Raw genomic sequence first — 21,178 nt, forward strand, 5'->3', positions numbered from 1 at the left:
CCCCCCGCCTGCCCCTGTGCCCACCGGCACCAAGCGGGGGGCCAAGCGCCCTGCGCCCAGCAGCACCCCCGGGACAGCGCAGAGCTGCCAGCACAGGAGGCCGACAACAGAGAACCCCCCCAGCAAGGAGAGGAAGATGCTGCTGGGCCAGGCTGGCCAAGGCCGCAAGAGACTGTGCCAGGGGAAGACGGGTGGCAGCAGCACGGGGGCTGGCAGCAGCACGGAAGCAGGCAGCAGTGGGCAGCAGCCGGCGATCAACAGCACCACGGCACCCAGCAAGAGAGCACGAAGCCCGGGGGCTGCAGGGGGGCAAGGAGCAGCGTCGCCACCTCCCCGCAGAGCGCGGCTGCTGCTGGAGACTCCGAGTGGGGAGCCCTGTGCCGTGCGGCCCCAGGACAGGCTCCGGGCCCAAGCCAGCGGGGCCAAGACGCTGCAGCGCCAGCACGCAAGGACAAAGACCCCCAGCGAGACTTTGCAGCCGCTGGGGGCCAGGGCCAAGGTGCTGGGGCCAGTGCACCAGCCGTCCTGTGTGCAGCCGCAGCCCACCTCCAGCAGCCCCAGCAGCATGCCCAGCGCCCCGCCGACAGTGCCAGGCTCCAGCGCTGTGCCCGCTGCCCCCCAGTCCCCGGCTGGTGGCAAGGAAAAGGAGGTGCCAGCACCACCAGGCAGCACGGCATGAACGGGGGACGCTGCCATAGAGCCGGCGCCCAGAGCACTGGGCCTGCCAGCTGCGGGGGGCCAAGCGCAGCGTCCGGCTCTGCCCACGCAGCCGCGCACGCTGCAGCGGCCGGCGCAGCCCCGCGTGGACTACATGCCCCGCGTGGGGCCCTGGGCGGGCCGCGCCGCGGCGCCCACGCCGCTGGAGGAGCAGGAGGAGTCGGTGCCCATCACGTCGCAGCAGCGTCCCGAGCGGGAGCGCCTGAAGAAGCTGGCCCAGGAGGAGCGGCAGCGGGCGGCCCACCAGATGAAGATGGGCCCCGTGCTTCTTTTGGGGCATTGCTCTTCTTTCCTGCCTTCTGGATTAGAATCCTCTCGTTAGGTGCTCACTCAGCAAGGCCTCTGCCTGCAGCTCTTCTTGCACTGGCATGCCGAGGGGATAAGAACTGGGAGGTTTTTGGGATAGCAAATGATCAGTGGGATGGGAAGTGATGATGGGGGTAGGAATTCATTGGACTGGGAAAAATGGGTTTTCTTTTTATTAAATTTAAAGTTTTTAATTTTCATTTAATTTCTTGGTTCTATTATTTATTTAATTAAATCCACTTTATTGACTGTGTTGTACAGTATGGCATTGTTTTATTAGTATAAAATTAGAAGTATTAGCATTTAATAGTATTAAATATTTTTATATATTAATATAAATTATAAATATCATTATTTCTTATTTTGTTTGTTTTTATTCTTTTTCTACCCTATTAAACTCTCTTTATCACAACGCACTGCTTTGGACTTTATTTTTCCTTCCGAGTCGTTCGGGAGTCACTCCGGATGGGGTACATTAGCGAACGCCTGTGTGCTTCAGATCCAAGGTCACCTTTGCCCTCAACTCAAGATACATCTTTGCACCTGTTGTTGTGAAACAAAGTTAACAAGAGGAACAATCAAGTTACCTACTTGCTAGCAGCAGCTCTACGTTTGCTGGGGTTTGCTCTGTGCGTTTTGAAGACCATTCCATGCTCTTCAGCCCCTTCAGGAGGAAATGTATGGTTCTAGGAAAATGCGTCTTGACCTGATGCGTAGCTGTGACGCAGCCTGCAGCCCCTGCAAGCCCTGGGATTTTACCTGCAGCCCCTCCAACAACTCTGATGTTCCCTGCATCGACTTCAACCACCACGGTGGGACCTGAGGCCCCTCAAAGCCTTGTCACTCGCCCTGCAGCCCCTCGAGCCCCTGGCATGTTCCCTGCAGCCCCTCCAAGCTGGCACAGGCCCTAAGAGCTGGCTGCGGGGACTACCCCGTTGCTGTCTCAGGCACAGAGACAAAAGCAGCAGGAAGCAGGTGATCCCCATCCCTGGGCGAGCTGCCAGCATGGGACAAGATTGCAGCTTTCCTCCAGGCAAGCACATTGTCAGCTGGCTGCTGCGCTGCTGGGATAGCAGCTGCGGGAGCCTGGCAGCAGAGGGCAGGGAAGCCAAGCAGCTGGGATCCAGATCCTTCTCTGGGGAAGGAGGCACTGAGAAAGCGCTTGCAAACAGGGCACAAGCCCTCAGCCTCTGGAGGCGGCGCCTGTCAGGCGTGAAGGAAAGGGATCCCTTCTGGGAAGATGCTGTGGGCTTGCTGAGGCTCGAAGAACAGACGGTGCTGGCTGCTACCAGCGTGCTGCAGCAGCGGCAAGACAGAGCCGTGGTGGTTTGCCTCAGCTGGGCAGCTGAGCTCCAGCACAAGCGCTCTCTCCCTGCCCCTCCTCCAACGCCAAGGGGAGAAAAGAGGCTGGCAAGGGCTCAAGGGCTGCCAGAAGGACAGGGAGATCACTCCACAAGGAGCGTCACGGGCAAAGCAGGCTCAGCACAGCCTGTTCCAGTCCAGCCCGGGGCCTGCTCCTGCGGGGGCTCTCCACAGGCCGCGGCCTCCTCCAGGCCACAGCCACCTGCACCACCGGGGGCTCCTCCAGCCACAGGGGGGCTGCAGCATGGAGATGTGCTCCACGGGGGACCCATGGGCTGCAGGGGGACAGCCTGCTCCACCAGGGGCCTCTCCCTGCACAGGCCGCAGGGGAAGTGCTGCTGTGAGCCTGGAGCACCTCCTGCCTCCTGCTGCACGGACCTTGGGGGCTGCACAGAGCTTTCTCACTCCTCCCTGAGCCAGACGCTGCTGGGCAGCAGCTTTTGTTCCCTTTCTTAGATGGGCTCTCCCCCAGGCGCAAACATCAGCCTTTTGCTCTGCGTTCTGGGCAGCAGCGGGTGGGTCCCTCCTGGAAGGAGCCTCCTGGAAGCGGCCCTGAGCTCCCATGGGGCAGCTGCTGCATTCTCCTCACAGAGGACACCCCTGCAGCCCCCCGCTCCCACAGCCTGGCCACGCAACCCCAAGCCAAGACACGGAGCGAGCCTCCCTGATTGCCAGGCAGCAGCTGGCTCAGCCTGGGACCCCAGGCCAGTGCCCACAAGACTCTCCTGGGCCTTCCAAAGCAAGCCTGGTGGGGATGGAGCGCCCACAAAGAACTGCGGTGAAAGAATTCATTTGAGTGTGAAATGATGGGATGGGAAATTGCTCGGATGGGTGGTCGTGGTGGTGATAGGAGATCATTAGGCTGGGAAAAAATTGTTTACAGTAATACAATTTATTTACTGTCTTTTTAATTGATTGTATTATTTTTATTATTTTCTATTCCTTTCTTATTCAACTCTTTATCAATGCCTATGAGTTTTTCTTTTCCTTCGGATTCTCTGCATGAAAATTCTCTCTCTCTCGTCACATCTGTCCAGAATGATTTAAATGAGTGTTTCCTATCAGCTTGCTCTGAGATTGATAGTTGATGGTCACAATGTTGATTTTTTCATTTCTAGTGGTTTTTTTTTTTTTTTTCTGTGCTTTTTAGCTGTTTTTGTCTTTTTTTATTTTGGCCTCCTCCACCTCCACCACCTCCACCTCCTCTTCCAACTCCTCCACAACCTCCACCTCCTCCTCCACCTCCTCCACCTCAATTTCCACCTCCTCTTCCAACTCCTCCACAACCTACACAACCTACACCTCCTCCTCCTACAACTCTTCATCCTCCTCCACCTCCTCCTCCTCCTCATCTTCCTCCACCTCCTCCTCCTCCACCTCCTCCTCCTCCACCTCCTCCTCCTCCACCTCCTCCTCCTCCTCCTCCACCTCCTCCACGTCATCTTCCTCCACATCCTCCTCCTCCTCCTCCTCCTCCACCTTCTCCTTCATTTCCTCCTCCTCCACCTCCACCTCCTCCACATCCTCCTCCTCCTCCTCCTCCTCCTCCTCTACCACTTCTTCCTCTGCCACCTTCTCCTCCTTCTTGTTTTTTTTTTTTTTTTTTGGTCTCCTCCTTTACCACCTCCTACTCCTCCTCCACCTCCTCCTCTTTTTTTTTCTTTTTGCCACCAGTTCCTCCTCTAAGATTCTACTATTTCTCCACCACCTTCTTCTCCTCTTCCACTTCCATCGTGTCCCTCTGCCTAGCCCTTGCTCGCCTCCTCTTTTGTCACCACTTCCTACTCATCCGTCTCCTTTTCCAGAAATGCCGCCACCTCCTCAATCTTCTCCACCACCTCCTCCTCCGCTACCTCCTCCACTGCCCCCCTTCCCCTCTTACTCCCCCTTTTCCACCTACGCCTCCTCCTCCTCCTTTTCTGTTTCCACCTTCTCCCATCTCCCCTCTCCAACACTCTGGCTCCCACTGCCCCCCTTTGGCCCTTTTATAGGGAGGAGCAGCCACAGCCCTGATTGATGACAAGCCATTTGCATAAGAGCTAACAATCGCTACCCAGGCAACAAGCAGCGCATCACAGAGCGTCATCAAGATGATAGGAGCCGCCAGCTGCTACCTTACAGGGCCACGGTGCCATGGTCCTGTGGGGTGACAAATGGAACTAGAATTAGGAGCGGTGGGCAGCGCTCACAACCATAGCCTCCCAGAGAAGCCGCCTTGGCACACCTGGTTCATGGCAACTCCTCCTGACATCTCTGGGCTCACCATCATTGCTACCAGCATGCCTTAGCAAGGAGCATGCAGAGGAAGTTGGCCAGGAAGTTTCTGCCGAGGTGGAGGAGGCTGTGGAGGAGGAATAGTCAGTGGGGCTGGAGAAGGAGAAGGAGGAAGAGGCAGTGGAGGTGGAGGAGGTGTTGGAGGTGCAAGAGGCAGGGAAGGAGGAGAAGGAGGAGGAAAATGAGAAATAGGATTAGCAGGCGGGGGACGAGGAGGATGCGGTAGACAAGGAGGAGGCAGTGAATGAGGAGGAGGCAGTGGACAAGAAAAAGTAACTGGTTCTAGCATCAGCTACACATTTTCTGCACTCTGGCCTATGCCTTTTGAAGACTATTCAATACTCCTCAGCACCTCCAAGAGGAAGAAAACACCTGTGGATCTGATCCAACCCTGAGAGCGGCCCTGCGGCTGCTCAAAGCCCAGTGATGGGCTCTGCAGCGACTGCAAGCCCAGTGATGGGCCTTGGGGGGCTATTCCAAAACCTGTGACGGGCCCTACAGCCACTCTAGCCAATACGAAAGGCCCTGTGACCACTCCAGCACTGTGATGGGACCTACGGACACACCAAGCCCACTGATGAGCCCTGCAGCCACTCCAAGCCCACTGAGAGGCCCTGTGGCCGCTCCAGCCCCTGTGACGGGCCTTGCAGCTGGGCCCAAGACGGTATCAGCCACCCACAAAGAACAGACTCACACAACAGGACTCCTTGCCAACACCGCCTCACAGACACCTGGGCCTTGAGCGGGTAGCTCACCTTGAGAGAGCTCATTGCCTTCCCAGTAGCTGGCATGTGCCGTTTCGGGGGCATTTGGGGGCTACAGCGTGCTGCTAAGAGGAATGTTGGAGCTCCAGCAGGGCAGTGCTTCCACTAAGGCAAGGCCTTTTCTGCATCTTCTACTGCCCTGCAAGCGAGGATGCTTGGGGCACACAAGAAGCTGGCAGGGGACACAGCTGCAGGGATTGCAGGGATTCCTAAATTCATAGCGAAATACAAGAAAGAGAGGAGGACGTGATGCTTTTGATAGAAAGGAGCTCGCTTTGGGGTCAAAATCCATCCCTTTTTCAGGGAAGCAAGTGATGCTGTGCGTTTCTCTCGTCCCCCTGAGACAGCCACTGCGTGACGATGGTGCCAAGTGTCTTGAAAGAGACCTTGCTTTCTCAGGCCCAGGTGTCCAGCTGCACACCAAGGCCGTCCCTGGCTTCCAGGCGCAGTTGCCAGGCCCAAGGCCGAGCTCCCCTGCAAACCCCCAGCCCAGCAGACCTTGCTCCTGCCGTTGTGGAGCAGCCATTTCACGGGAGCCTTTTCTCCTGGCAGTCAGCTTAGCGCCGTAAGCTCTGCCACCGGGACACCCGAGAGCCGTGGGAGCTCAGCAGAGAGTCACTGTCAGCCTTGGAGCTCACAAAGGTGGGAGGCCACAAGTGCCCTGAGCGTCCAGCTCGCCTTGAGGACTGGTGCTGGCACTCGAGGCGTGGAGGTCGGCATGGTGCAATGGGAGGCGCCACTGTCCTGCTGGTGGGACAAGAGACACTGATGTGCTGCTGCTGCAGGAGGAGACTTGAAGGTGCTGCTGCTTAGAGGTGCTGAGGAGCGGGCAGCCTCCATGCCGGTGGCTGAGCTAAGCATGCTCCTGTTCATTAGTGCTCTCCCCTTCCTATCTTTTTCCGAAGGTGGAGAGAGAGAAACGCACAGATCTCTTTCTGTCCCGGTAAGAAATGGAAGAGCCTTGTAGCTACATATTCGCCAGATTCTGCCTGGCGCCCTTGGGACTGGGGATCTGTGTTGATCTGTAATAAAGAGCAATCGTCAGCACAGCAAATCCCCGTGACCTTGTGTCTATCAGCATGGTCCAAATCCCTCTTGTGATCTCTGCATAGCTGTGGGGTGGCCAAGCTGTGTGTTGCATGGTGAAACTGGGAAATGCTTGGGATGGGGAATGCTGAGTGGGCCGAGAACTCCTTGCTGGGATGGGAAGGCTTCCTTGGGGTGGGAAGCCATTGGGCTAGGAAAGGAGAGAGATGGGAAATGTTCCTGGGCTTTGAAAGCATTGGGAAGCAAAAGCATTGGGATGAACAATGGCTCCTGGGATGGGAAAGCCTTGGGATGGGAAGTCTTGAATGGGGTGGGTACCATTCCCTGGGGAAGGAAGTGCTTGGAAAAGTCCTCCGAGAGGGGAATTCTTTGGGACGAGATCTCTTTGGCTGAAGAAACGCTTGGTGTTGATGGGACAGATTTCGCCTGGCTTGCTGGGAATGTGCCATCAGGTGAAATGGCAAGGATGGGCACAGCCGCTGAGGCCGAGAAGCCGGTCCTGGGCTGGGTAAGCCTTGGGCTGGGCAAGTGGTGGTGTGGAAGCGTGGTGGGCATGGCAAGTGCTGCGTGGGAGGGCAAGCCTGCTGGGGATGGCCAAGTCTTGCGCTGGGCAGCCTGCTTGGGTCCAAAGCCTGCAGTCCTCCCCAAGATGTCGGTGAGGGGCTGGTGAGCCGTTGGGACGGAACCCCCGTTGCCCGGGTTCCCCAAGCAACCGCCCCACTCTCCAGCCACCATGGCAGGTCCAGCAGCCGGCTCCCGCTCCTCCCGGGGCTGCGGCCCTGCTGGCGAGCCCAGCGCCCCAGAGCTCAGCCCAGCGCCCTTTTTCCCACAGAGGGTTTCCCCAGACGGCTTCCGCGGCTTGCGCAGACGCAAAACTCCCCCTTCGTCGTCCCAGCCGTGCCGCCAACGGTGGCTGCCTGGCTGCTGCCCTCCCTCCCCGGAGCGACGGCGCTGCCCTTGCAGCCCCCGCAGGTACCCACCCTCCCCTCCGCGCTGCCCCAGGCCACCGTCTGGCACGTGGTGCCGGGGGTCCAGGGGCAGGTGCTGCAGCTCCCCGCCGGGGTGCAGCTGCCACCTGGGGGGCACCTCCCAGCCCAGGGGCACCACCTGCAGCTTGGGCAGCTCCCCGCCGGGGGGCAGCTCCCTGCTGTGGGGCAGCTCCCCGCCGTGGGGCATAACCTGCAGCTGGTGCAGCTCCCCGCTGTGGGGCAAAACCTGCAGCTGGTGCAGCTCCCAAGCATGGGGCACCAGCTGCAGCTGGTGCAGCTACCCACCGTGGGGCAGCTCCCCCATAGCGCTCCTCCCTGTGCCCCCGTCCATCAGTGGGGACAGCCCATGGTGACGGGGACACTGGTGCCCCACCATGCGCTGGGGCTGGGGCCCAGGGCCGTGCTCCATGGGGAGCTCCTGCACCCCGCAGGCACCTGCCTGTTGCAGGCCCCCGCCCAGCGCAACCCCCCGCCACCCCTCGTCCCGGGGCCTCCGCTGCGGGGGCAGGTGCTCCCCACGCCCCGCACCCTGAGCAGCAGCCGGGGGCAGCTGCCGGAGCCCTGCTTGCACGCCGTGGGGCTCAGCGAGGACCAGGGGCCCCCGCTGCCCGGCCACACTCCCCCCGAGCCTGCCCAGGCTCCAAGGACCGCCAGCACCCAGACGGCGACGCCCGACGGTGAGTTTGGGACTGGCACAGCCGGCCGCTTGTGGCCCCACACCCAGGGGCCATGGCAAACCTGACATTGCCCGTCTTGGGGGATTGTCTTGCTTCGTCCTCAGCGGCGACACTTGCAGAGGTGCCTGAGGAGCCCCTGGAGCTGCTGGAGCTGGGCCCTGATGCCTTCGCCGAGGCCTTTCCAGAGCTGGCAGGGGACAGCCAGCAGCTGCAGCACGTGCAGGACCAGCTCCCGGCCGACCTGGACAGCTCCGGCTTGGAGGAGCTGCTCAGCTGCCTGGATGCCGTGGAGCCCCAGGACGCCTTCCCCGATTTGCCCAGCAGTCCTGCCCTCAGCCGCTTCCTCTCGCAGCTGCCTGACGTCTGCGAGGACATCGAGGAGCCGAGCACGCAGGGACTGGAAGCCACAGGAGCCCTCGGTGAGGTCCCCTCAAGCCCTGGGCTGCACCCCGACAAGGTGCAGGCTGGGCGGGCGCTGCAGCCCCCTGCAGCTGCTGTGCCGCCACTCAGCTCCCCCCTCAAGCCTGCAGCCCGGCCCCAGCTCAGGAGAGCCCTGCCCAAAAGGCCTCCCCAGCAGGAATTCATCCCTGCCCGCAGGAGAACCCTGCCCCAGCCTCCCTTGGCTCCCGTCAGGAGGCCCCCCGACCCTGACTGCCTCTCTGCCCGCAGGAGACCCCTGCCCAAGCCTCCCTCGGCTCCCGTCCAGAGCCCCCCCGACCCTGACTTCCTCACTGCCCTCAGGACAGCCCTGCCCAAGCCTCGCCTGAGTCCCCTCCAGAGCCCCCCCGACCCTGACTTCCTCACTGCCCTCAGGACAGCCCTGCCCAAGCCTCGCCTGAGTCCCCTCCAGAGCCCCCCCGACCCTGACTTCCTCACTGCCCTCAGGACAGCCCTGCCCAAGCCTCACCTGAGTCCCCTCCAGAGCCCCCCCGACCCTGCCCGCAGGAGACCCCTGCCCCAGCCTCCCTTGGCTCCCCTCAAGAGGCCTCAACTTCTCCCAGCCCTCAGGAGAGCCCTGCCCAGTCCCCCTCGCAGTCCCCTCCAGAGCCCCCCGCCTGCCCCTGTGCCCACCGGCACCAAGCGGGGGGCCAAGCGCCCTGCGCCCAGCAGCACCCCCGGGACAGCGCAGAGCTGCCAGCACAGGAGGCCGACAACAGAGAACCCCCCCAGCAAGGAGAGGAAGATGCTGCTGGGCCAGGCTGGCCAAGGCCGCAAGAGACTGTGCCAGGGGAAGACGGGTGGCAGCAGCACGGGGGCTGGCAGCAGCACGGAAGCAGGCAGCAGTGGGCAGCAGCCGGCGATCAACAGCACCACGGCACCCAGCAAGAGAGCACGAAGCCCGGGGGCTGCAGGGGGGCAAGGAGCAGCGTCGCCACCTCCCCGCAGAGCGCGGCTGCTGCTGGAGACTCCGAGTGGGGAGCCCTGTGCCGTGCGGCCCCAGGACAGGCTCCGGGCCCAAGCCAGCGGGGCCAAGACGCTGCAGCGCCAGCACGCAAGGACAAAGACCCCCAGCGAGACTTTGCAGCCGCTGGGGGCCAGGGCCAAGGTGCTGGGGCCAGTGCACCAGCCGTCCTGTGTGCAGCCGCAGCCCACCTCCAGCAGCCCCAGCAGCATGCCCAGCGCCCCGCCGACAGTGCCAGGCTCCAGCGCTGTGCCCGCTGCCCCCCAGTCCCCGGCTGGCGGCAAGGAAAAGGAGGTGCCAGCACCACCAGGCAGCACGGCATGAGCAGGGGACGCTGCCATAGAGCCGGCGCCCAGAGCACTGGGCCTGCCAGCTGCGGGGGGCCAAGCGCAGCGTCCGGCTCTGCCCACGCAGCCGCGCACGCTGCAGCGGCCGGCGCAGCCCCGCGTGGACTACATGCCCCGCGTGGGGCCCTGGGCGGGCCGCGCCGCGGCGCCCACGCCGCTGGAGGAGCAGGAGGAGTCGGTGCCCATCACGTCGCAGCAGCGTCCCGAGCGGGAGCGCCTGAAGAAGCTGGCCCAGGAGGAGCGGCAGCGGGCGGCCCACCAGATGAAGATGGGCCCCGTGCTTCTTTTGGGGCATTGCTCTTCTTTCCTGCCTTCTGGATTAGAATCCTCTCGTTAGGTGCTCACTCAGCAAGGCCTCTGCCTGCAGCTCTTCTTGCACTGGCATGCCGAGGGGATAAGAACTGGGAGGTTTTTGGGATAGCAAATGATCAGTGGGATGGGAAGTGATGATGGGGGTAGGAATTCATTGGACTGGGAAAAATGGGTTTTCTTTTTATTAAATTTAAAGTTTTTAATTTTCATTTAATTTCTTGGTTCTATTATTTATTTAATTAAATCCACTTTATTGACTGTGTTGTACAGTATGGCATTGTTTTATTAGTATAAAATTAGAAGTATTAGCATTTAATAGTATTAAATATTTTTATATATTAATATAAATTATAAATATCATTATTTCTTATTTTGTTTGTTTTTATTCTTTTTCTACCCTATTAAACTCTCTTTATCACAACGCACTGCTTTGGACTTTATTTTTCCTTCCGAGTCGTTCGGGAGTCACTCCGGATGGGGTACATTAGCGAACGCCTGTGTGCTTCAGATCCAAGGTCACCTTTGCCCTCAACTCAAGATACATCTTTGCACCTGTTGTTGTGAAACAAAGTTAACAAGAGGAACAATCAAGTTACCTACTTGCTAGCAGCAGCTCTACGTTTGCTGGGGTTTGCTCTGTGCGTTTTGAAGACCATTCCATGCTCTTCAGCCCCTTCAGGAGGAAATGTATGGTTCTAGGAAAATGCGTCTTGACCTGATGCGTAGCTGTGACGCAGCCTGCAGCCCCTGCAAGCCCTGGGATTTTACCTGCAGCCCCTCCAACAACTCTGATGTTCCCTGCATCGACTTCAACCACCACGGTGGGACCTGAGGCCCCTCAAAGCCTTGTCACTCGCCCTGCAGCCCCTCGAGCCCCTGGCATGTTCCCTGCAGCCCCTCCAAGCTGGCACAGGCCCTAAGAGCTGGCTGCGGGGACTACCCCGTTGCTGTCTCAGGCACAGAGACAAAAGCAGCAGGAAGCAGGTGATCCCCATCCCTGGGCGAGCTGCCAGCATGGGACAAGATTGCAGCTTTCCTCCAGGCAAGCACATTGTCAGCTGGCTGCTGCGCTGCTGGGATAGCAGCTGCGGGAGCCTGGCAGCAGAGGGCAGGGAAGCCAAGCAGCTGGGATCCGGATCCTTCTCTGGGGAAGGAGGCACTGAGAAAGCGCTTGCAAACAGGGCACAAGCCCTCAGCCTCTGGAGGCGGCGCCTGTCAGGCGTGAAGGAAAGGGATCCCTTCTGGGAAGATGCTGTGGGCTTGCTGAGGCTCGAAGAACAGACGGTGCTGGCTGCTACCAGCGTGCTGCAGCAGCGGCAAGACAGAGCCGTGGTGGTTTGCCTCAGCTGGGCAGCTGAGCTCCAGCACAAGCGCTCTCTCCCTGCCCCTCCTCCAACGCCAAGGGGAGAAAAGAGGCTGGCAAGGGCTCAAGGGCTGCCAGAAGGACAGGGAGATCACTCCACAAGGAGCGTCACGGGCAAAGCAGGCTCAGCACAGCCTGTTCCAGTCCAGCCCGGGGCCTGCTCCTGCGGGGGCTCTCCACAGGCCGCGGCCTCCTCCAGGCCACAGCCACCTGCACCACCGGGGGCTCCTCCAGCCACAGGGGGGCTGCAGCATGGAGATGTGCTCCATGGGGGACCCATGGGCTGCAGGGGGACAGCCTGCTCCACCAGGGGCCTCTCCCTGCACAGGCCGCAGGGGAAGTGCTGCTGTGAGCCTGGAGCACCTCCTGCCTCCTGCTGCACGGACCTTGGGGGCTGCACAGAGCTTTCTCACTCCTCCCTGAGCCAGACGCTGCTGGGCAGCAGCTTTTGTTCCCTTTCTTAGATGGGCTCTCCCCCAGGCGCAAACATCAGCCTTTTGCTCTGCGTTCTGGGCAGCAGCGGGTGGGTCCCTCCTGGAAGGAGCCTCCTGGAAGCGGCCCTGAGCTCCCATGGGGCAGCTGCTGCATTCTCCTCACAGAGGACACCCCTGCAGCCCCCCGCTCCCACAGCCTGGCCACGCAACCCCAAGCCAAGACACGGAGCGAGCCTCCCTGATTGCCAGGCAGCAGCTGGCTCAGCCTGGGACCCCAGGCCAGTGCCCACAAGACTCTCCTGGGCCTTCCAAAGCAAGCCTGGTGGGGATGGAGCGCCCACAAAGAACTGCGGTGAAAGAATTCATTTGAGTGTGAAATGATGGGATGGGAAATTGCTCGGATGGGTGGTCGTGGTGGTGATAGGAGATCATTAGGCTGGGAAAAAATTGTTTACAGTAATACAATTTATTTACTGTCTTTTTAATTGATTGTATTATTTTTATTAATTTCTATTTCTTTCTTATTCAACTCTTTATCAATGCCTATGAGTTTTTCTTTTCCTTCGGATTCTCTGCATGAAAATTCTCTCTCTCTCGTCACATCTGTCCAGAATGATTTAAATGAGTGTTTCCTATCAGCTTGCTCTGAGATTGATAGTTGATGGTCACAATGTTGATTTTTTCATTTCTAGTGTTTTGTTTTTTTTTTTTTTCTGTGCTTTTTAGCTGTTTTTGTCTTTTTTTATTTTGGCCTCCTCCACCTCCACCACCTCCACCTCCTCTTCCAACTCCTCCACAACCTCCACCTCCTCCTCCACCTCCTCCACCTCAATTTCCACCTCCTCTTCCAACTCCTCCACAACCTACACAACCTACACCTCCTCCTCCTACAACTCTTCATCCTCCTCCACCTCCTCCTCCTCCTCATCTTCCTCCACCTCCTCCTCCTCCACCTCCTCCTCCTCCACCTCCTCCTCCTCCACCTCCTCCTCCTCCTCCTCCACCTCCTCCACGTCATCTTCCTCCACATCCTCCTCCTCCTCCTCCTCCTCCACCTTCTCCTTCATTTCCTCCTCCTCCACCTCCACCTCCTCCACATCCTCCTCCTCCTCCTCCTCCTCCTCCTCTACCACTTCTTCCTCTGCCACCTTCTCCTCCTTCTTGTTTTTTTTTTTTTTTTTTGGTCTCCTCCTTTACCACCTCCTACTCCTCCTCCACCTCCTCCTCTTTTTTTTTCTTTTTGCCACCAGTTCCTCCTCTAAGATTCTACTATTTCTCCACCACCTTCTTCTCCTCTTCCACTTCCATCGTGTCCCTCTGCCTAGCCCTTGCTCGCCTCCTCTTTTGTCACCACTTCCTACTCATCCGTCTCCTTTTCCAGAAATGCCGCCACCTCCTCAATCTTCTCCACCACCTCCTCCTCCGCTACCTCCTCCACTGCCCCCCTTCCCCTCTTACTCCCCCTTTTCCACCTACGCCTCCTCCTCCTCCTTTTCTGTTTCCACCTTCTCCCATCTCCCCTCTCCAACACTCTGGCTCCCACTGCCCCCCTTTGGCCCTTTTATAGGGAGGAGCAGCCACAGCCCTGATTGATGACAAGCCATTTGCATAAGAGCTAACAATCGCTACCCAGGCAACAAGCAGCGCATCACAGAGCGTCATCAAGATGATAGGAGCCGCCAGCTGCTACCTTACAGGGCCACGGTGCCATGGTCCTGTGGGGTGACAAATGGAACTAGAATTAGGAGCGGTGGGCAGCGCTCACAACCATAGCCTCCCAGAGAAGCCGCCTTGGCACACCTGGTTCATGGCAACTCCTCCTGACATCTCTGGGCTCACCATCATTGCTACCAGCATGCCTTAGCAAGGAGCATGCAGAGGAAGTTGGCCAGGAAGTTTCTGCCGAGGTGGAGGAGGCTGTGGAGGAGGAATAGTCAGTGGGGCTGGAGAAGGAGAAGGAGGAAGAGGCAGTGGAGGTGGAGGAGGTGTTGGAGGTGCAAGAGGCAGGGAAGGAGGAGAAGGAGGAGGAAAATGAGAAATAGGATTAGCAGGCGGGGGACGAGGAGGATGTGGTAGACAAGGAGGAGGCAGTGAATGAGGAGGAGGCAGTGGACAAGAAAAAGTAACTGGTTCTAGCATCAGCTACACATTTTCTGCACTCTGGCCTATGCCTTTTGAAGACTATTCAATACTCCTCAGCACCTCCAAGAGGAAGAAAACACCTGTGGATCTGATCCAACCCTGAGAGCGGCCCTGCGGCTGCTCAAAGCCCAGTGATGGGCTCTGCAGCGACTGCAAGCCCAGTGATGGGCCTTGGGGCTATTCCAAAACCTGTGACGGGCCCTACAGCCACTCTAGCCAATATGAAAGGCCCTGTGACCACTGCAGCGCTGTGATGGGACCTACGGACACACCAAGCCCACTAATGAACCCTGCAGCCACTCCAAGCCCACTGACAGGCCCTGTGGCCGCTCCAGCCCCTGTGACGGGCCTTGCAGCTGGGCCCAAGACAGTATCAGCCACCCACAAAGAACAGACTCACACAACAGGACTCCTTGCCAACACCGCCTCACAGACCTCTGGGCCTTGAGCGGGTAGCTCACCTTGAGCCAGCTCATTGCCTTCCCAGTAGCTGGCATGTGCCGTTTCGGGGGCATTTGGGGGCTACAGCGTGCTGCTAAGAGGGATGTTGGAGCTCCAGCAGGGCAGTGCTTCCACTAAGGCAAGGCCTTTTCTGCATCTTCTACTGCCCTGCAAGCGAGGATGCTTGGGGCACACAAGAAGCTGGCAGGGGACACAGCTGCAGGGATTGCAAGGATTTCTAAATTCATAGCGAAATACAAGAAAGAGAGGAGGACGTGATGCTTCTGAGAGAAAGGAGCTGCATTTTGGGTCAAAATCCATCCCTTTTTCAGGGAAGGAAGAGATGCTGTGCATTTCTCTCATCCCCCTGAGACAGCCACTGCGTGACGATGGTGCCAAGTGTCTTGAAAGAGACCTTGCTTTCTCAGGCCCAGGTGTCCAGCTGCACACCAAGGCCGTCCCTGGCTTCCAGGCGCAGTTGCCAGGCCCAAGGCCGAGCTCCCCTGCAAACCCCCAGCCCAGCAGACCTTGCTCCTGCCGTTGTGGAGCAGCCATTTCACGGGAGCCTTTTCTCCTGGCAGTCAGCTTAGCGCCGAGAGATCTGTCACTGGGACGCCTGAGAGCCGTGGGAGCTCAGCAGAGAGTCACTGTCAGCCTTGGAGCTCACAAAGGTGGGTGGCCACAAGTGCCCTGAGTGTCCAGCTCACAATGAGGACTGCTGTGGCACTCAAATTGTCACCTGTTTGCTGAGATGCTGGGATACCTGCTCTGGTAGCCTGGCATCAGAGGGCAGGGAAGCCAGCAGCTCGGATCTTTCTCTGAGGCAGGGGACACTGAGAGTGGAAATGGAAATGGGGCACAAGCCCTCCGCCTCTCAAAGGAACCCCTCAGATGTTTAGATATAGTAAAATTATGTATATCTGTGTGACTCTAGACCACAACATGTTAGTGTTCTGGTTTGTCCACTGCTTTGTTGTGGGGGCTTTGAGTTGGCCTCTACTCTTTAGGTGAATGCTGACTTCATATCTATGGTGCACTTTATTCTTAAAAGGGGAAGTTGCTACCAATTTCCTGTCCAAAGTTCCTCATAAGCCAACTGCAATCATCATTTCAGATGTATCTCCCAACTTACACATTTCCTATTTCTCCTTGATATTTACTCAAGAAATGCATTTTCACAGAGACATCATATTTTTCTCTCAACTGGCATCTGGCTGAGCAGAACGATGTCCTTTAATTCCCTTCCACACAATAGGTAACTTGTTCCTTCTGTCTTGTGAACACTTCCTCCTAAGTTCAATGTGAATACAAGTGGCAGAATTTTGCCTCATGTCTTAAATGTTTGGCAGGGCTGCCCTGTCAGGTGTATTTATACTGGAGAAAAATAAATAAATAAATAAATAAATAAAATAAAATAGCCATACACACCATATAACCACTTAACTTTTTCAGTTCTTCTGTTAACAGTGCATGAACATGGCGTTTTGTTGTTTTATTGTTTGTTTTAAACTCCTTACTGCCATATAGAATCATAGAATCATAGAATATCCTGAGCTGGAAGGGACCCTTAAGGATCATCAAGTCCAACTCTTGACACCGCACAGGTCTACCCAAAAGTTCAGACCATGTGACTAAGTGCACAGTCCAATCTCTTCTTAAATTCAGACAGGCTCGGTGCAGTGACCACTTCCCTGGGGAGCCTGTTCCAGTGTGCAACCACCCTCTCTGTGAAGAACCCCCTCCTGATGTCAAGCCTAAATTTCCCCTGCCTCAGCTTAACCCTGTTCCCGCGGGTCCTGTCACTGGTGATAATGGAGAAAAGGTCTTCTGCCTCTCGACACCCCCTTACGAGGAAGTTGTAGACTGTGATGAGGTCTCCCCTCAGCCTCCTCTTCTCCAGGCTGAACAGGCCCAGTGACCTCAGCCGTTCTAACAAAACAAAACAAAACAATAAAAACACCCTTTGTTGAGAATCTCTGGCTCATGGTTTCAAATGTCACTTCACCTGAACCATTTCAATCACAAGGGATATCCTTCTGTCAGGCTCGGTAGTACTTCCCAACTTTATGTCACCTGGAAATCTCAAAGCTCGTATGGAATTTTTAGTCTTCGGCCACCATGTCCATACTGAACGTACCTAAATTTGAAGTCATCTCTGCTCTGAATAGGAGGTTGGGTTTTCAGAGGTCCCTTCCAGCCTACATTTCTCCATGAGTCTTTGTCTCCTTAGCAGCTGCAGTTTCAGAACTGTCTCTGAGAATCACTACAGGTAACCTCTCCTTTGCTGGTAATTCCCTCTTCAAACAGTGTGAACAATTGCAAACTCCCTTGATTCACTTGCAGCCCCAAAGCCCAAATCCATAGATAATGTATCAGAAGCTCACAGAAAGTGAAATAGATGTAGTTCATCCCCTGTGTAGGGGAGCACTGGTCCTACAAAGGCAAGCTACTAAATTCTCTGGAAACAAATTAGCTTTAATAAATTATCTTGTAAATTCCACATTACCCGCTACTTCCCTAGTCTTATCTATTCTTGCTACAAAGCTTTGCCCAGCGTTGATGTCAAACTAACAGGCCTGCACTTGTCTGGATCACTCTTTACATTCTCCTGGACAGAAGTATATTTGTTACTCTCCCATTCTGGGGACTATCCCTGATTTGCACAATTGTTATGTATTTTTCCTACTTGAGTTGTTGTTCTGTGTGCCAATGCTGTTAATAGGCTAGGTAGATATCAGCTTGTCATTTTTCACTTGAATCACTATAGATTTTTATTTCACCTCAGATGATGTTGTGCCTACTGCCCTACCCTCATTTGCAATGGGAATCCTGTCACTGCCCTTAATAGCACATTGTTGTTGCTGTTAGATGCAGGAAATAAGATTTGCAGCATTTGAGACATCATTAACTTTTGATCTATTTTTGCCTCGAGTATGCAATGGTCCTAATTTGTTCTCTTTGTTCCCCCTGGTTTCTGTGGCTTAAGTATCATTTACTGTTACTGTTTAATTTCCTATGTGAAGGAGGTTTTTGGTCATTCGTACTTTATTTTTGCAGTTTTTAACCTCTGAAATGTACCTTCTCTCATTGCTTTTTTCCCATCTGAATTTTGAATTTTAACTCTGCCTTCTCTGCACTCAAGTCCCAGAGATGCTTAGTCAGACTCAATTATTCATTGCCTCAGATTTCAAAGTTTGCATTTCTAAGCCTCAAAACCTTCATTCTAAGCCTGGTTTTGTCTGTCTTGAAATGTAAAATGAGAAAAGTCAGCTCATGATCAGACTTTATTCAAATCTTACTACATTTAAACCCGTACAGGAGCCAAGTCTAAAATGGTCTTATATTTTTTCACTTTTGTGAAGAAATCCATCACATAGTATATCTGTATGAGAATAAGTGGTAATCATCTTTCAATCTTTTGCTGGGAAGTTGAAGTCTCCCATTATTCCCATTATTGTTTATGTGTCTGACAACTGTAGACTGGAGCTAAGAGCAAAGAGCAGGCTAGCAAGGCTGTCTTTCTTTAGCAGCGATTTGCACAAAACCACTCTATTGCTGACCCATAACATTTCCTTATCCTCTGCTTCTTGCTAACACAAAGCACCATCTTATTACATCCATTTGCCCTGGTTTCCAGACTTCCTGAGATTTTTCAGTACTTGTATGGCATTCATGCTTTTATTTCACCCTTCCTGTGTTGACACTTGTCTTAAGAGTTTTAGATCCTGAACATGATCATCTCAAAGTTTGCCTGACAGTTTGGTCTTCCTCACATTGTCATAGAGTATCAGGTCTCTACCACTTGAAACAGATTGTATTGGATTAGATTATTGGCACTGTCTCTTGTGCTGGTAGTCCATTATCTTCGCAGTCCATACAACTGGCCATCAGCGGACATGAAGTGGCCTTATCCTGCCCATTTACCTGTCTGGAAATCAGCCACTCTCTCTGCCTAGAACAGGGAATGGATTTTCCTCAGCTTTCTTCAAAAGCTCTGAAGTTTTCTGTGACCTTTCCAGTTTTATGGTATGATAAGCTTTTGCTTCCACAGAAGGGTAGAAGTCAGTATGAATAGTGCCAACAAAACAGAAACATAACAATGAAAATGATATTTGAATTCAGAACAGGTATTTAAAAAGTTCACCTTCTCCAGCACAAATGGGGAAAAGAAAAATAAATAAATAAATAAATAAATAAAGCAGTCCTAAATCATCAAAACTGGCCAAAGAATTAGAAGAAGTACTATTTTTCCAAGGCTGCAATGTTTTCCATTCATCTCACTGGGCCAGCAGAGCACTAGAGAGCTGGATGCACTGAACTCATGGCTGATACCCTAAATGACCTGCAGGAAGATCTTATCTCTGTCCCCCCGTTTCTCCTTTTATTCTCTGTTTTGTCTGTTTGTATCACTAGCTATCAAAGCGCTACTGAAATATGCACGTGCAGCACCCTGCACAACCTTGTTTCAGGCTCCAGTGGGACCTTTAGGCATTACCATCCTATAAACAAGTAACAGTGATAGTGAGCGTAATTACAGTCGTCAAACTATTCCAGCTCCACATCATTAGCCATGCCCTGAGCTAAATAACATTTTAATCAGTTTGATATGTCATCTGTGGCTTTCTTCACTGTCACTTGCAATCCAGCAAACTCCTTCCTTCACGTTTCTAGATTAGACAGAGGGTTCTTAACTGCAGACATCCACTTCCCTGTTCAGGAAGCAGTGAGACCTTTCATCTTCACCCAGAATTAAGATGATATCCAAGCATCATGAGACACAGCGCGTATGTCTCCTAGACCCATCCCATAAAAGCAGGACATTTACCTCACATGAGAAGAAGACTTAATGCAGAGGCAAAGCAAGATACTCGGTGTCAAATCCATGTCTGGATGATCATTAAAGACAGATCAAAATTACCCGGTACAGGAGAAAAATCTATCATTTGTAGAAGATTATGGTCTCTGATTATTAGTTTCAAAATTATTTTTTTCTTTGGATTTCCTCTGAACTTAAACTTAGTTTGGAACGCCTTTGGTTTTGAATAGTTCTGAAATTGTATTACTTCTCCTAAGTAAGTTGATAGTCTGTTCTATTTCCGTGAAATTCAAATAATATAGTGAAGGATCTGCCATCAGTTTTACTGTGTGCCAGGCTGAGAGCCTTCCTGTACTTAAAGGCAACCTATAGGAAAGCTGGGGAGGGGGTCTTTATCAGGGCCTGGAGTGACAGGACATGGAGTAATAGCTTTACACTGAAAAATGAGATTTCTAATATATGTTAGAAAGAAATTCTTTACTGACAGTACTTCACATCCAGCCACTCCAGCCCCTGGCATGTTCCCTGCAGCCCCTCCAGCCCCTGGCATGTCCCCTGCAGCCACTCCAAGCCTGGCACAGGCCCTACAGCTGGCTCCGGGGACGACCCCGTTGCTGTCTCAGGCACCAATACACACAAGGGGAAGGAATGCATGCAGAAGTCATCTCGTTTCGGAAGGGCAGAAAGTCCTCCCAAGAAGGGGAAGGAGCAAGAGGAAGGCGAGGCAGCCTACCCCAAGGTAGGGCCATCCCAGGGCACAAGAGGCTGTTGGAAAGGAGAGCAGAGACAAAAGCAGCAGGAAGCAGGTGATCCCCATCCCTGGGCGAGCTGCGAGCCATGGGACAAGATTGCAGCTGTCCTCCAGGCGAGCACGTTGTCAGCTGGCTGCTGCGCTGCTGGGATAGCAGCTGCGGGAGCCTGGCAGCAGAGGGCAGGGAAGCCAAGCAGCTGGGATCCGGATCCTTCTCTGGGGAAGGGGGCACTGAGAAAGCGCTTGCAAATGGGGCACAAGCCCTCAGCCTCTGGAGGCGGCGCCTGTCAGGCGTGAAGGAAAGGGATCCCTTCTGGGAAGATGCTGTGGGCTTGCTGAGGCTCGAAGAACAGACGGTGCTGGCTGCTACCAGCGTGCTGCAGCAGCGGCAAGACAGAGCCGTGGTGGTTTGCCTCAGCTGGGCAGCTGAGCTCCAGCACAAGCGCTCTCTCCCTGCCCCTCCTCCAACGCCAAGGGGAGAAAAGAGGCTGGCAAGGGCTCAAGGGCTGCCAGAAGGACAGGGAGATCACTCCACAAGGAGCGTCACGGGCAAAGCAGGCTCAGCACAGCCTGTTCCAGTCCAGCCCGGGGCCTGCTCCTGCGGGGGCTCTCCACAGGCCGCGGCCTCCTCCAGGCCACAGCCACCTGCACCACCGGGGGCTCCTCCAGCCACAGGGGGGCTGCAGCATGGAGATGTGCTCCACGGGGGACCCATGGGCTGCAGGGGGACAGCCTGCTCCACCAGGGGCCTCTCCCTGCACAGGCCGCAGGGGAAGTGCTGCTGTGAGCCTGGAGCACCTCCTGCCTCCTGCTGCACGGACCTTGGGGGCTGCACAGAGCTTTCTCACTCCTCCCTGAGCCAGACGCTGCTGGGCAGCAGGTTTTGTTCCCTTTCTAAGATGCAAGATCCCTTCTTAAAGTCAGTCCAGCCAAGTAGGAAAAGTAAATGTGGACAGCTGTATCTTGGCAAAGAAGATAGTAGGGAGCAAGGAGGTTTAGCAGTCAAGATGGAAGGTGATGCCATGAGGCTTACA

At 55.2% G+C, this 21,178-nt stretch overlaps 1 long non-coding RNA gene across 1 annotated transcript in view; it reads left to right on the forward strand.

Annotated features, from left to right (window-relative positions):
- Positions 1-6,477, forward strand: part of LOC311424301 — a 30,624-nt gene extending 24,147 nt beyond the window's left edge. Inside the window, exon 2 of the long non-coding RNA XR_014686042.1 lies at positions 6,066-6,477. This is a non-coding gene — a long non-coding RNA (uncharacterized lncRNA). The remainder of the gene's footprint in view (positions 1-6,065) is intronic.
- The last annotated feature ends 14,701 nt before the right edge of the window (positions 6,478-21,178 follow it).

The sequence above is a fragment of the Aythya ferina genome (genome assembly GCF_964211825.1).
Source record: "Aythya ferina genome assembly, chromosome: 27".
In the NCBI taxonomy this organism is placed as follows: Eukaryota; Metazoa; Chordata; class Aves; order Anseriformes; family Anatidae; genus Aythya; species Aythya ferina.